The 16,666-nt window shown below is 37.0% G+C and overlaps 1 long non-coding RNA gene across 1 annotated transcript in view; it reads right to left on the bottom strand.

Annotated features, from left to right (window-relative positions):
- Positions 1 to 4,516: 4,516 nt before the first annotated feature.
- The window catches only part of LOC140684559 (uncharacterized), a 13,368-nt gene continuing 1,218 nt past the window's right edge, over positions 4,517 to 16,666 (bottom strand). The window contains exons 2-3 of the long non-coding RNA XR_012056975.1: positions 15,088 to 15,273; positions 4,517 to 5,878 (exon numbers count right to left, since the gene is read on the bottom strand). This is a non-coding gene — a long non-coding RNA (uncharacterized lncRNA). The remainder of the gene's footprint in view (positions 5,879 to 15,087; positions 15,274 to 16,666) is intronic.

Raw genomic sequence — 16,666 nt, forward strand, 5'->3', positions numbered from 1 at the left:
CCTGGTCTGCCCAGCCACTGGGGTTTGTCCCCTCCACAGCACCAGTTAATTCCTTTGGGGACTGAAGGCCTTCTAGTGTTGCCAAAAATTTTAGCTACAATACAAGCTGTGTGTCAGAATAGCTTTTCAAAGGATCTAGATAAACACTTAACACTTCCCAAACATCAGGGGAGACCAGGTCCATAGGTAGCCTTTGTTACTACGGTATGCCTTTTCTCCGTTTAGAAAGGACAGGACTTTGCTTACACTTATTATTTCAATATCTTGTCACCCATAACTCACTTCACTTTCTCATACACTACAAGTTTTCCATATCCATCACAGACTCTCTCTGGATCCTTTGCTAATGCTTTGAATTAATTTTTAAATTAGTTCTTCCCTGCCTCTTGTTTAAATTTTTGGTGAGGAAGGAGAGTTGATTGCGGCCAGTACTAAAGATAAGAATAAAAACTTTGTGTGACCATTTGGAACTCTCACCCAATTATCATAATCATACTTTCTAATTTTTTTAATAAAACTAAAAATCCATATCTAAACAAAAGCTTTATTCCTCTATCAGAAATGAAACTTTATTCATAGTTATTAACCATTATAGCAGACATACCCCTTATATAAATATCTATAAAGTAATGAGTCTTTCCTGGAATAAGATGCATATTAATTAGATCCTACAGCACTTGAGAGACTTTGGTTCAATTCCCACCAGTAAGGTCAGGAAATGCATCCACAGTAGTTAGCAGCTAGTTTCAAAATCTCAATGCACCGAGCATGATGGGGTCATTCAGTGGAGCAGATACCCCAAGGGAAGGGTAAAACAAGAGCCAGGGATTATTTCACAGCACTGAACTGGTACACTGCGGGAGTGATGGACTTTCCTTTCAGAACAGAAAAGCTTACCAGCATACTGTCCTTGTGGCCCAATCTCATTATGAAGAATGTAGCATGTGAAGCAATTAATTGGATGATATGGGCTGGAAAAAGCTAAGGAAATTGTGTGTGCGTGTGTGTCTATGTGGTGGGAGACACTAATACAGGAGGACACCGCTACCACACCCACACTGACCCTGCACAGTCAGACACAGGATTAGGCAAACCCCAGTGCTGGGTAGAACGAGCTCCTGCATTTACTCCCACACCTGTTCAACAGGTAGATGCAAGGAAATAACCTCACACCTCTGGACATGTGCAAAAGGAATGTGGGTGTGGCACTTGGGGATGTGGTTTAGCAGTGACCATGGTGGTGGCTGGGCTAATGGTCTGGATCAGACCATTCTGTGATCCTGTGAAATCTTGATATTAACAAGGGAGGTTGAACACCTCTGCAGGTTGCTCACAGAGGCTGGGGAACCATCATCTTTGGAAATACTCATGTTTTGAGTATTGTGGCCCACAACTGTGCACAACTCCTGGCAACGTTCTCTAGGTGACCCTGCCTGAGGAGAAGGGAGGGCTAAGTGAGATCTACCAACCTCATCCATTCTGGGATACTGTCAGTTACAGTCCACTCAAAAGATTCCTCCCCAGCAGTTGCACAAAGAGTTCTCTTTCTTCAGGATATAAGTTATTTGCAGCAAAGAAGCACAGAAACTTTTCCATAACTTTACCTCTATCACAGACATCCCATGTTTTGAAGGGTGATCCCCTTTACCTGAGCATATGTTACCAGCTACACAGTTAAAGAGGAAAGTTACTCCAGCTTGTGTTTATGCACAAGAATATAAGAGCCCTTGATTACACTGAGTCTCAGGGTGTGAATCACAAGGAATATTTTCAATGTCCAGCAGTTAAATGTGTTAACTATGACATTTCTGAAATTCTATTTTTATATAGGCAACAAAAAACCCAAAAACAAATAAAACTTAACACTTCTTTATAGCTGCTCTTTATGATAGTATTTGTTCAACTACAGCTTTGATGATACCACTACATGCTGCAGCATCTTCTTAGAGTTTCAGTTTTATAAGCTACACGTATTAAGTTTTCAGAAGTATACTTCTTTATCAGGATTCTTATTCCTAATGAGAAAATAATCTACAAGCAGCATTCTTACATCTCCCATAACCTCCTTGCTGTTAAAAGGTTTGTTTAAAATTTGTTTCACAGAACAAAACACAATTCATATCGGTTATTGTCCTAATGAAATCTATTTCTCCTCCTTACAGAGCTCTTCACTGAGATGCTAAAATAAAAACTCACTTGAGTTTTAAATACTGTGTGAATTAATAGTCAGCATTGTTTGGAAGGTTTTTAATTGGCCTGCAGGGAGGCTTTCTGTATATATTAAACAGATCATGTGTCTGCCTTGCAACTAAACCACCTTTATATTTCCTCTGCACACGTTAAACTCAAAGCTTTTTAATGTTTTCTTAGGAATATTTGGGTTTATTGTTCACACTAGGAAATGACTGTTACGTTAATCAGTGCAAACCAAGGTTACTGATTGGTCCTCAGTGATGTCATTCTAGAGTCATAATGCCCCACAAATAAATGGGTTTGGATGTTCTTCTTATTTTTATTTATAAATTCTGTTTCATAACAGCAGTAAGATGCTCCAGGCCATGCCCTTCTTGGGGATTATTGCACTTGTCAGGTGTTTAAAATCACTCAGTCCTCTGCCTGTGCCTTATAATACCACTGGAGGTATATAATCAGCCAGAAATACACTGCCTGGAGTGTCTTAATGCTTTATTATGACATATCTAACTTTCAAAATAAATTATTTATTTGGAAGCTTGGAAGTGTCATAATGATATCCAATCAATAGCTGAGAAATAAATATGAAATCAGGTGAAAACATCAGAAAGAGAAAGACAGAGGGTAGGAAAAAATACCAGCTCATCAGTCATCCCAGGCCAAAACAATGTGTGTGCACGCCTATAGACACAGAGATGTGTGCACACAACCAGTGGACCTCTATTTGTGCATAGACCTGTATCTGGTGAGAATCACACAATATGTGCACTTATATGTCCCTATCTGATTGCTGATATAAACCACGGAGCAACTGCATTGAATTAATATCACAAATTGAAAACATAAGTGGGCTAAACAGATGTTAATAACTAGACCTCTTATTAAATAAAAATTTAGAACATTCTGTGCTTAGTCAGTTAAGTCATTCCATATTTAAGAACCAGCTTCTGTGTTTTATGGAAAGGAAGCCTAGCTACATCAGTTGATGTTACAAATTGCATATCACATCATTATCATTACAATCACTAAACTACACACATTATTCAAAACTGAAGGTTAAAAGCAAAACAGAATAAAACCATGTAATTTCCTAAAAAAAAAAAAAAAGCCCAAAACCCAAAGAAACTAACAAATCAATTTTACAACAACTAGAGAAATTTAATACTCCGGGGTTTAAATTTTTAAATTAAATTCCAATTTGTAAATTATTATGTGGAAATAAGGAACTCTAGTTAGGCAATTGTGCTAAATAACAGTGCAAACCCTGCAGGGGACCAAATTATCTTTCAGTGAGGGAATATGAAAAGTTTTTTGGAAAGGGGCCAGTTTTAGGTAGGGGGTGTTTAAAGCCTTGGGAGTTACTGTAGCAATAGGAAAGATTAATAATTTGCACATGTGAGACTCCTGGCAAGCAGGACGCAGCTGTAAAGAATTAACCCCTCCTGAGAGACATAAAAACATGGAGCAGCTGAGAGTGAAAGGGTGAGGGGAGAATGCAAAAGTATGCAGAGTACAGATGTCCTAGAAGAGAAAAATATGTAAAGTAGGGTTGAACAATGTATTGAGATTTTATTATTATTTGGGAGGGAAAGGAAATCTTCTTGGCAAATTGTGGGTATATGGGAAAAAATGAAATACCGGCAGAAGACAAAACTAATTCAATTATCACTGCCTAAAAATGCAAATAATCTGAATAAAAATCTGAAAGCTTCCAAGTCCTGATTGAAAGGATACTCTCAAAGTGATCTGGCCTAAAACTGGACCAAACCGGCTTTGTTTTGGTGTTCATGCATGCCTGCCTCTGCTCTGCGTGCTGACTCCACCGTTCCTGTGTGCGGCCAGGGCGCCGGGACACAGAGGATGCTGAAGTGATTGGAGGGCAGCCTCTCACACAGGCATTGAGCAAGCAAAGCAGAGCTGAGGGTGAGGCATTGTGTGATTGTGGGTCTGTAGCTGCAGCTCCCAATATTTGTTCTTCCTGGCTGCCTACCAAAATAATTTCTCTTGTGAGGGTCCAATTTTGCAGCTGCTCAGCATGGCAGAACCGCCCCCTCCCCCAGCCAAATTCAATAGGGCGGTGCATGGGCAGCAGCATGGGTGCACTCGAGCTCAGATGATAACTCTTTCAGAGTCTGGTAGAAGGCCAAAGCAATACAATTTTTAGGCTGTATTAGAAATCTGAGACTATTACCCTTCAAAAGGAGAAATTAGGCTTTAGAGAGGTGAAATAAGTAATCCTGCTGATTTCTGTTGCCAAGAATTTTTTATTTTTCTCTTTGGAAAAACAAATTGGACAAGAAAATGTTGGAAGTGATCATTAACTGACAGAAACAATGGAGATGTTTATTCAGATTAAGTCACAGAAAGTAGCATCCTTTTCTATTAAACAAAAGAAATGGTCTTGGAAGTAAAGTATCTTTAAAAATTACATGGATCATCTAGAATCCAGATTATGGACTTTTTTCTTTTTCTCCCCACTTTATAAGGATATACATAAACATATTACTTAGGTTTATTGCATTTAGATTTTAAAATAAGGCCCAAATTCTTATATAAGCTAAAGTATATTCTATTTTAAAAAGAGAAAACTAGAAAAAATACACTTTTAACATAGTAACTGTTTCAGCACAGTGTTTTTCAAATAAGTACATTCAAAGGGTTCTTTGGAGGCTTCAGGAGATATAGAACCAATAGGTTCAGGAGATTAATATACCTCCTTGTTTCCCATACTTGTTCTCCAACAAATAGAGTATATTACAGCTGCTCAAGTGTATACTGGTCCCTCAGATTTCACAGCTGTCCTCTCCCTCTTCTCCTCCCACAGCTCTAATCTGGTTTGCTAGGCACTAGGGAAAGGTGAAGCACACAGCTCCAGGTAGAGCTTTGGGAGTGGTGTAAATCTGGCAAGGAACAGCAGCGTGATGCAGCCGTACATAGTCAATTTTAACCTGCTCCCATAAATAATCTGTTTTCCTCAGATGTTCTAGTCCACAGGGTTATCTGTCACTCATACCAATTAGGTGGGCACCAGCTCACACCAACACTTCTGTACTGAAGCTACAATGAGGTCTGGCAAGTTCCTTTTATGTATTGCATCTTTCATATGGTCCTTTATCCTCATATATTTAGCAATGCATGTAAAACTTCGTCTTACTCCCTGCACCTTGCCATTCTCTGCTGGAAGCACGTGTGACCTATTCTACTTATTTTCATTAAAAAGGATGTTGCAGATGTCCTAATTCCTCACATCGCTTATTTTTTTTCTCCCTCCAGTAACTTCTACTTCTCTAGCACAGAAAGACAAAAAAAACTTGGTGGGGTTACCTTCACCTTAGTTAAGGCTCAGTTTTTCACTAGTCCACCTCCAATATACCAATCCCTCTTCAAATGGCAACTTCTGTCATAGATCACAGTCTGGACTAAGTTATCAGGGCTGCTGTAGATGAAATCTATGCAATGCAAACACAGAAAATTTCAAGTTGACTGTATTTTACCTGGAGAAATTTTTTTGGCCAGAATACACACACACACCTGAACTGTATACTCATTTTTGCATTGTACCCACCCTTGCTATGAGACTATATTAGGCACCAGACTTCCACAAGTTATCCTAATTAACAAAATTGTTTTGGGCTCAATTACCTTAAACTCAGCAATCACCCAGGATACTTCCATCAGCTTCTGTCTGCAGGATAAAAAAAGAACCATATACAGGCTTTAAAATGGAATAATTTGCTCAACTGTGTAAGTCAATATCATTGTCCCACCACCTCTATAAAGTAAAACCCAGACTTACTCCACAAAAAAATAGCTCAGACTTTGGTTTTACTGTACATCTATTTAAAACATGCTGAGTGGTTTTTTATCCATTCAGTTGACTACAGATTTATCAACCAAAGCATACAGTGTATCCTCGAAAATACACACACAAACATATATACGTGTCAGCAAAATTGACAGTCAGACACTATTACAAGTAAAACTGGTACTTTATTGTAAGTCCTTATTTAAACTCAGTCTTAATTCACTGGGCTTCTACCAAATGATCTGAAGTTTCTCAAGCCTCTTAAAATTTTAGCCCCATATTTTAGAAAGTTTCAGCTGCAATAATTTGTTTTCTAGGAAGTGGTATCTTTGTTTGAATAAAATTTCCCAAATATCACATTTGAACATAAATTATTTAAACAAATAAATATGAACCAAATTCTTCACTTAGTAAATATATTAATAAAATTCACAACTAACACAATAGTTTAGTCAGCAAGCTGCATATCTTTCCAGCCCCCAAGAACTATTCAAAAGCTTACTAAACCAAAAATCCTAGAAATGTTTCTAACAACTTCTGAGATTTTGTCTTTTCTTCTATGAATCCATGTAATGTTCTTTAAAGCCCATGTAATTTGTGGCCTCTGTACATTCCACAGCAGTGAGTTGTGATAACATGCCTTATAAAAAGGTAAATCTCTGTTTTTCACTTGCTTTACCTCTGTGCCTGAACTATTTCTTTTTGTGCATCCTTATTCCTGTACTGTGAACAAACCCTAGTTTATGCCTCTTCCCAGACTTATATATAGCAGCTGCTATATATATATAAATATATACATATATAAATATATTTATTTATATTTATATTTATATATACTCCATCCATTAGCACCACAATATCTTCAAGATGTGAATTCTGTGCATATTTCAGATTTGTGGGAGAAAAAAGCAATTCAGATAACCATGAATTTCAAATAATTTGTCCGAAAAGATACGATGACAAGATAGCCACCATGACTGTAAGGCAAAAAAAAAAATAGTGACCTTTTTCTGGTCAGAATTCAGCAACCCATTATGATCTTGCAAAATTCTACATCAAAACACTACATAAATATATGTTTTTAGGAATACTTTCTTCCAGATATTGACTGCAACATTCCAAAATCTGTGTGCATGCTTATGCCAAAAGATTGACGTGATTTTCACATCAATCTTATCCATTTACAGACTTAGGACCCAAAACACAAAAACATATTTCATTATCAAACTGTCTAACAAAAACTGCAAATTAAGTATCTTTAAAACTGCTCAGTCAGGTAGTCCAAAGGTGCTATGCTTGCAAAGGCTTCCACATAGACATTTTAATTGCATTAAATTGTGACTGAGAAATGAGGCTGGTCCTGCACTGTATATATTATGTAAATATAAACCATTTAAACATAAAATTATAAAAAATAATGAAAATAAAGGAAATTTTTATTTTGCGTCTAGGAGTGGTTCCTTTTTCAATTATGTAATAAAAGATTCATTTAAAAATTTTAAAAATAACAAAACCACTTTGGAAACAAGTAAAGAAAGTGTAAGGAACAATTTAACACCCTCTGGTAGAAGAAACCAGGCCATACACTAAAGATAAGTAAGTGAAGATATACTGTCTTAGCAAAGATGAAAATAAGCATATGCTGAAATATTTCCTGGAACAGGGTCTGGTCACATCTCTGCTTGCAATTCTGATATTTTTAAAGTCATTTCTGAATACAATCTGCCTGGATATTTCAAGAAGAAAAAGAAGAAAAAAAGAAGCTAATGTCAGTTTCTGTGAATGCAAAAAAGGAATTAATAGCAATACACCCAGAGTGTAATTTAATGGACAATAATTAGTTTCTATTGATATGCATTTTTTAATAAAAGCTGTAGTAGTTGTTTGTTGAAAGAGAAATATTTTATGCTTTGTATCTGAAATCCATTTCCTGCCAATGCATTTTTTTCTCTGTAATATTGCAGATGTTCTGTGAAACACCTTCTCTCTTTAAACCTTGATAAAATTCTTGACTGTGTCAAATGTAATAAGTTTTAGACAAATGACTGTCATCTCCTTGAGCAGGAGAGTTTGAAGAGAGCACAGCAAGTGTGTTTATTTGCATTAAACACAGGCATCAGTGTGGTGTGTGTGAGGAGCTCTGGTACAGCTATTTTACACCCAGTGTGAAGAGATTTTTTTCTATGTCATGCTAAAAGACTGTAAACCTTGGTGATGTCTGTCTTATGCAATTTAACTCATTCTAATTCTTCTACAAAGAGTTCTTTTGACTTAGTAACTTCTTCAAGTCACTCTTTTCAAAAGACATATGGAAAACCCCACTCTCATGATTATTAATAATGTAGCTACTATGAGAAACTCTCAGAGTAGCAAGGAAAAAAAGCCCATAGAGACAGAACTTAATTTTATAGTGGTTGGTAGTGCTTAGTTTCATTTTCTTAAATGTTCCAGCCATTGAATAAAGAAATAATTTGAAAAGGAAATAGCATCTACAGTATTTGAACTTGCCTTTAGCATAAAATGTTTTAATGTTTTGAGTCTATCTTTGACAACTGAAACAGACTTTACTGAATACTGGTAAGAGTTCACTTTGTAATAGAAAAGTAGTCACTCCCTGTGATCACTGTGTCTTTTTAGTATGCAGCCCAGAGGATTCAGAAAAAGATTACATTTACAATAATTAACATATATGTAAATGGAGATCATGGCTATGAATGATAAATTTTCATAGCAATTTAAACCTTGTTCAAATTAATCAACCATACAGACACTTGATTAATGAAAGGCAGCGTCACTTTAAAATGCAACATGTTAATACATATTACTGTTATCGCTGATCAAAGAATCTTTAAACATAAACCAATTAAAACAAAGTTCAATCTACATTTTTTACTGGTTTAATTCCTACAGAATTATAAGAATATTATAAAAATGTACGTATTTTATTCTCCTTCATATCTATTTACTAAATTGACTGTAGTACAGAATCACACAAGTAATTCTGCTACTTCATTAATATGATTGGATGTGAAAACTACCAGATTAGTTTTTCAATCTAAGCATATACATAATGGCTGATTGCAAAGTGGGCAAAATGCATCCAATTTCATTCTTCATTTGTAAAACCAGTAACTTGCATCTCATCTCTCCTCAATTCAATCGTCAACAGACCAGTCAGGCAGGAGCTCTGAATGACTGATAGCAAGGGAGCTGTCTTTGTGGCACCTTCCCAACACCACCTATTTTCTAGGAACAAGCAAGGCTAGAAGGTTTTATCGCAATGGTAGATTTTTGCAGAGGTCACCCAAGCATCTAAACAAGTTTTGCTAATTTCAGTACTTGTCTTATATAATGAGATGTGCCTTATCATGCAACTCTGCTTCACTTCACTGGAAAATTTTATGTGTATTTTTCATAAATATATTTAGACAGTTGCAATTTCTTTATTGCTACTAATGAAAAGGCTCACTAACTTCTAAGGTGTACAATGTTGTTCCCTTTTCCTCATGATAAGGAGAACCTAGTAAAAATATATAGCTCATTTCAAATTGTTACCTTAATGAAGACTTAGATACTGTGGTCATGAAAAGAGAATATATGTCAGGAGGAGACTTAAAATGACTAAATGACCTCTTTTTCTTTTATTCAAAATGTGTCTTCAACACTCATTACATATCAGAATTTGTGTGTCCAAATACTGAGCTTTACTGTAAGTGGTAGTATTGGTACAAGAGTGAGAGACAAAAAAATTGAAGTAAAAATATTACTTTTACTACAGAAATAGAGATGACATAGAGTTGAATTTGGGAATGGATCCAGTGGGACATATATGTAAATATATGTTCTTGTCTTTATGGGAGCTCCCACACATGTGAGGACTACCTGGATTTCAATATAAGGAACCAAAAATGCAACAAAATCAGTTTACTAACCACAGGAAGTATAATAATTGGCCTGTTCCCTCCCCCTGTAGTAAAATGAGTTTCTGGTGCTAAATACAGTCCTTGGGAGAAAAAATAGCTGTTAATGTTTTCCAGGCACAAAGCAATACGATAATAAAATAGTGCATTCCTGCAGACGAGCTTGCAGAGATGCAGCCCACACTAGTGATCATGGTAATAGGCAGTGTGCAGAGTCCCAAAGGAGTTACATTTTTCTTACACATGTACATTTTGCCAGAAATCTGCCCAAAAATCCATCAGTCTGCTGGAGCATTTCAAACCAGTGAAGAACTTCAAACACAGCAGTCTCTTGAAAGAAGATGTTCAGACTGTCCCAACTACAGAACCTCCCAAAACCTGAAGCAGCTGATGGTTTAGGCCACCTCTGGATCAAACCAGTTTGGATGTGTAACTTATCCAGCATGTTGAATTTCATAGAAGACTGAGACTACGTTTGCTTTACTGCCATCTGGGCCACATCTCAGCGGCCTTGGGGCTGGTCTCAAGTTTTGCCACTTCCTGATTTGCTGAAGTGTGCCCCAAATTGTGCTGGGGCCCAGCTTTGGCTTCTACAAGGAAACACTCATCTGTGTCCTGCACACAGCAAGGATTTTACCCACTGTGCAGTCTAACCCTCAAACCCCATTCCTCATCCTCCCCACTCTGGCTTTGCCTATGGACAGCCTGCTTGGGAAGCCTTCCTGCACAGCAGCTGTTGGCACTGATGGTCAAGCTACCTACAAGCAAAAGGACAACAGGAAGAGGAGACCTAATCTCTAAAATAAATTCAGAAAAAAGCAGATTCAAAAAAATGCCAAATGCCAGATTCAAAAAATGCCTATATGAAACAGAAGCTCTGGTTACCTTCAGGTGCTCTGTGATTGGTGAAGAAAAATCACCATGTTAGCAGGTGCCTTGGGATAAATTATTTGCATGCAATAGTTTATTTGTTTACATTTTCAATAAATTTTTTGCTTTACTTTTTACATTTTTTTTTAATATTGTGATTTTCTACTACTTAGGTGTTTGACAGGTTGGGGGAAAGCTTGTAAATGCTTTGCACAGCTGACCTATGGAGTCTGAAGAGACTGAGAGGGACCCCACAACTATTTCATCTGACTTCTCTTGGTCAACACACTCCTCTGAAAGTGCTGCAGAAGATACAGCTAAGGACAGCTTTCAGACTCTGGAAAAGTACCAGAACTTCTCCTTCTCACCCCCTTGTGTAGGGTGAATAGTAAGGATGATTATGCTTCAACTGGACTGCTCTTTAAAAAATTCTCTTAAAATATTATAAAAAAGATGTCAATATTCTAGATATCTTATAATTGCTTTTGATTTCCTCTCCTAGTTATATACTGGCATTATAGTCCCTCAATTACTTCTTCATCCTCAATGTATTTGTAACCTCTCTCACTAATCTTATTTAGCCATTTGATTTGGAAAGGGAGCTCTTGGCTGGCAGCTGGGTTGGGTTATCTTACACTTGGGGTTTAGGTTAAATATTTATGTACTCCCAACCTACAACTGATTTTGTACAAACTTTTTCCCCTCACAAATGCCAATAGAGACTGCTGAAGGAGGAAAAAATTTTTGCTTGTTTGGGGCTGTTGGGACAAGAAGCAGGAGGAATTTTTATTCTATTCAAAGCACAAAGTATGCTCAGCTTTTAAGGAAGTGTGTGTCTTTGTTGGCTTGTAATTTTCAAGCATGTGTTTTAGCAGGAAGCAGAAGTGGAGACACAGCAGTAGTCTAACAAAGAAGGATCCATTAACTTGACTCTTTCTTTTCTAGCAGATTGCAATTTGCTCACTAATTGAGTGTGGTAGCTCTTTCCAGTGGTAGCTGGAAAACAGAGCTACAATCTGGCATCAATCTTCTTTCAATGGAAGTCAGTGGTGGCTATGGGCTGTTTTGACACTTGACTACCTGTCACCCAGCATTGGTATCCAGCCTTACTAACCCCTGCCAGAGCTGCAACTACTTTTAGTGAAGGAGAATTTGAAGCAGAAATATTGACAAGTCATACAAGACTGACCTAAGCCATGAAATGATGGCATTGACAACATCCTGGTTGAGTGCTACAGAAGTGCTTGGAACATACATTTTTAATACCTCCTTAAGAGTAAAATATAAGCTCCAGAAATTGTTTTCGACAAATTTGGGAATATGTGTTGATATCTCAGGATCAATTTTTAGTGTGCATAGAGAGGTAAGGTCATTGGTCAAGCAGATGTGTTTCCCCTGTACACCTACATTTGAAAGTCAGCAGGAGATTTCTCAAGCCTGTTTTATTATTCCTTTTCTTAAGCTGAGAAAGACATTTGAAACTCAGCTCTTACCATTGCATGTCTATATCCAAATACCAAAACAATTGGACATGTATTTTCCCAACTGGCTTCTTATTGCATTAGACAATGCTGTGCTACTGTGTTCAATTGAATACTGATAGTTTTTACTGCACTTATATTCATCAATTTTGTGAACATTTGGTGATGTTACTCTCCTGGTGGTGAGTTCTGCTACATGAAGACCCAAATTCAGTATTTCTTTATTAATGTTCAATCTTTACAATAAACTTTAAAGGATGTTTTCATTAGATTTCAGGGGGAAACCACATGAGTAAAGAGAGATACAAATTTAATAGATGTAAGCCTTGTTTCTCACAAGCTGAAACTGTAAATACTCTGGTTGCTAACTGGATTCTGCCAGAAGGAAAACACATTCTTCTTTCAAAATATCTACATAAGGAAAAAGCAGCTATACAAGCTACCTAGCTTGAGGACATCACTGGCTGTGCAAAACAGGTCCCTCTCACTCAGGTTTCTCCAGCTTTGTTTGCATTAATTTTATCGTCCAAAAAGGCTAAGATTGTGACAGAAAGAAAATTATACCATGAGTAGCTTTAATTTTGAGTGCTGAATGAAACTTTAAGTATTTAAAGTCCTGCATTACATCACAACCCCTAAAGACTTAAAAAAAAATTCTGAGGGCATAAAGGTATTCTCGGCAAAAACATTGCTAGTTATTAAAATAACCAGTGAATGTCACCCAGACAAAGGTACCCTGGCATGCCAACATGAGTGCACACGGGCTATTACAGGTCCAGGTCTTCACCTCAGCCTCCTGGCGTGGGTTCTATACCTTGATTGTCTGTGTGTTAGCAGAGAATTGTCCCACATTCCAAAAAGCTGGGTCCTGGAGTGGATGGCATTTGCATGAAGGACACATCCTTCATGAATCTGAAATCTGCCTGGCAAGAAGTTTGGAATCAAACATAAAACCAACAGACATTATTCTGCCTGCAGCAGAAATGTAGAGTTCAAACAGATTTGTTGAAATGTATTTAAGAATTGTGGTAAGATATTTTAGAATATTGTAGCACACATGTGTTAGCACAAACCAAGCCAATTAGGGCAAAACATTCTGGATGTTTTATTCCCGTTAACCCAAACATCAACAAGCAATCTCTTCTGGGTTACTGCTAAGATGTCAGTGTTCTAGATTTCCATTTTAAGTGCTGAATGAAAAAAAAAAATCCCTAAAAATTTGGATTACAGAATGACCCTGACTAAAGTAGATTAAAATTGGAAAAGTTGCAGTTGAAAATATTATAAGAATTTGTTTTCTATAAAATATGTTAGTGGCAAATTCATGTAAATCTATCTCTTTTTTTTTGAACTTGTAATATAAAAATAGTAATCTAAATGTTAACTTCTTAATCTGTGTTTTTATATTTAAGATAAAAATCTGGAATTTAGTAAAACCTAAATTCAGTTAGGTATGAAGATTCCAACTAATTTTACTGAACATAATTCATAAGTGAAAGTATCTCTTGGAACCTTTTCAATCCTAGACAAATTTTCCTGTCACAAAACTTCCCTAAGAGCCGCACGTTCCAATCTATCCTTTCTTTTGTTGACCCACAGAATTGCTGTGATAATTTTATTCATTTAACCACCGAAGATCCCAATATATTTGCCTGTGTTATGTACTTATGACTATAGTGTTGAAAGCAGGAAAGCAGCAGGTACATCAGCCTCCCTACCTCGTGGCTCCTGGGGAGACTGGAGGGCTCTCCCTGGACTCTGCCAGCAGCCCCAGCCAAGCACAGCCAAAGGCAGGGCAGCCCAAGGACCAGTGGAGCTGAGAGGCAAGAAATGGTGTTACTGACAAGTGGCAGTAGAAAAACCTTCCAGGTTTGGTAGGTAGGGTGTTTTACAAAGGAGACTGACCACGGTAAGGACAGCAATGAGCTCCTTAGGAGTGCCAAGACAAGGGGAGCAAGGGCAGTTCTGCAAGGGCAGTACACCAGATAGGGAGCCGGAGAGAGGCACACATTCACAACACAATCATATTAGTTTAGGATCAGGATTAAGTTTTTGATTCCAACAGAAGGGTTGGGAGATTATTAAATATGCTGTTTAATTGCTGTGACTACCAGCTCTGTTAAAGTGTTAAAGCTCTTGTTTCTCATTCATTATGGAACAAAAGACCAAGCATTTAAAATACTCCTTTGTCACCAAGACCTATAAGACAAACTGCTGCCCTACTCCTTTCCTACTGGGGCAAAGGAAAATAAAATATTCTCATCCAATTACACTAGAAAGGTGATCTTGTTAAAATAGCTAGGAGCTATGATTTGGGAGTGTCTATGCTCAATATTCATTCTTCTTTGCCAGAATATTTTTTTTAAAGTCTGCACTATCAGGACGCGTAAAATCCATGGTTCCCGTGTGCAGGCCTTTCACCGGTTTCTCTCCACAGTTGCATCCATAGGCCTGAGGAAGAGGCTGGGATTTCTGGTATTATGTTACCCCAGCCTTCACCAAGAGGCTCTTACCACAAAAATACTATCATGATTACTGTTGCTAGTGGAAATGCAAAGCATCAGAAACTGTAAAATGGGGGTGGTTTATTTTCTGCTAGTTTGGTTTTTTTTGAGGAAAAGAAAATTTAAAAAAAACTAATAAAAATCCACCACAAAACTTACTCCAGGCAAATATTAAGCTATTCTTACAATGTATAATAGGGCCCAGTCTGAATTCATATCTCAATAGATTACAATCCACATCATCTCACATTTGGCAAAAGTGCCGATTCCTCAGAGCTACAAAGAACAATATCTATACTTAAGTCCATACTCACCTCAATCAGTCTGTGTCTGCGCATTCTGTGGGGGATTTAGAGGATGCACAGGTCATTGTATCAGAGAATTGAAGACACATATTACAGTACATTATGCTGGGCTTCACCTGGACTGGACACACATGAAAGAGAATTCAGCTGCCACAGCTCCCTTTGTATCTCCGTTTTTCAAATTCTGAAAACAAGCTGAAAAGGAGAAAAGAGACTCAACTTTTTTAAACCCACAAAACTACTGAATAAAGATATAATCACAAGTTTGAATGAAGGTAAACAATGTTATCATCAAATTACAGGTAGTTTTAAACTAAATATTCTAAACGTGATATTTCCATGTTCATGGAAAATTTGTTTCCATCTGAATTAATTGCATTACAGAGATTTAATGGAATGCTTAGTTAAATTGTTAGAAGAATAGGTAATATCCATATAAAAAGAAAAGAATAAAATATGGCACCTGGCAAGGTTTTAAGTTAAAAGCTTACTGTTACTTATTTTGTATTGAATTTGTACAAATGACTCAAGAAGATGTAAAATACAAATGAGAAAAAAAATCCTATAACAAAGGAAAAAATTACAGAGTAGGATTTACCAGCCATTCAGGTTTGCATTTCAACAAAACAGCCTATATCTTGGATTTGTGTGGAACTGGTTTTGAATTTAGAAAAAAATATCTGCACTAGATGTATATTAGATGCAATACTAAAAGCCACCTTATTCTTCCACAGGTTTAGGGAAACCTGATTCTTCCACACCAGATCACTGCCCTTTTTGGGCACATATATATGTCTCAGCCAAAATTTACTCAACTTCTAGATATGGTCGCAGGACTGGAGGGTGATTCTGGGAAGCACTGAGAGCCACCAGCCCAAATTACTTATATGAGAATTGCAGACAAAAGGCTGCTCATGCACTCAGGGAGCAGAGAGTTGTTCATAGTAAACTCCAGGTTATTATATGTATGCAAATGTCTACAGATAAATTTCTGAAAGCAATTTGGTGCATTCTCTCTGAATTTAAGATGTCTCCTTCTTCAGGAAAGCTGATTGTGCAGATGAGTCATGTGCCTTTTCACAGATATAAACAAACTATTTCAATTTTCATTTTTCAAGGTGGTAAACTGGAAAGCTGGTGGGTCTACCTGGAATGCCATAAGTATATTCATGAAAGTAAAGAGCCAGATTCTGTCATTGAGGAAATGTGTTTGTGAGAAGGTGAGCAGCCATGGAGGAGGAACTCAGTAAATTTTGGTTTAAATCTTTCATATCTTTATTTTACTAGTTTAAGAGAAAAGACATCACTCCTGTACATATATTTAACAGCTGGTAATTCAACAGAGTAAACTTTGATTCACAGGACTATGTTCACTAATGACTGGAGCTACACCATTAGCCATGTGGTGAAAGGGTTTTCACCAGATAGCAGTAGCTGCAGCAAAGGCTATTAATTTAATTTATTTTCTGTAAAAGACCTCACCATGCTTAATATATTTAACACTTTTTTAAAATTTTACTTACTAAATTGTTGCCCTCCCCAAAACAGTTTATCTTGTCTTTTTGTTGTGAGGCAGTTTTGTGTGAAA

This window comes from Taeniopygia guttata, chromosome 7 (assembly GCF_048771995.1).
Source record: "Taeniopygia guttata chromosome 7, bTaeGut7.mat, whole genome shotgun sequence".
NCBI classification, from domain to species: Eukaryota; Metazoa; Chordata; class Aves; order Passeriformes; family Estrildidae; genus Taeniopygia; species Taeniopygia guttata.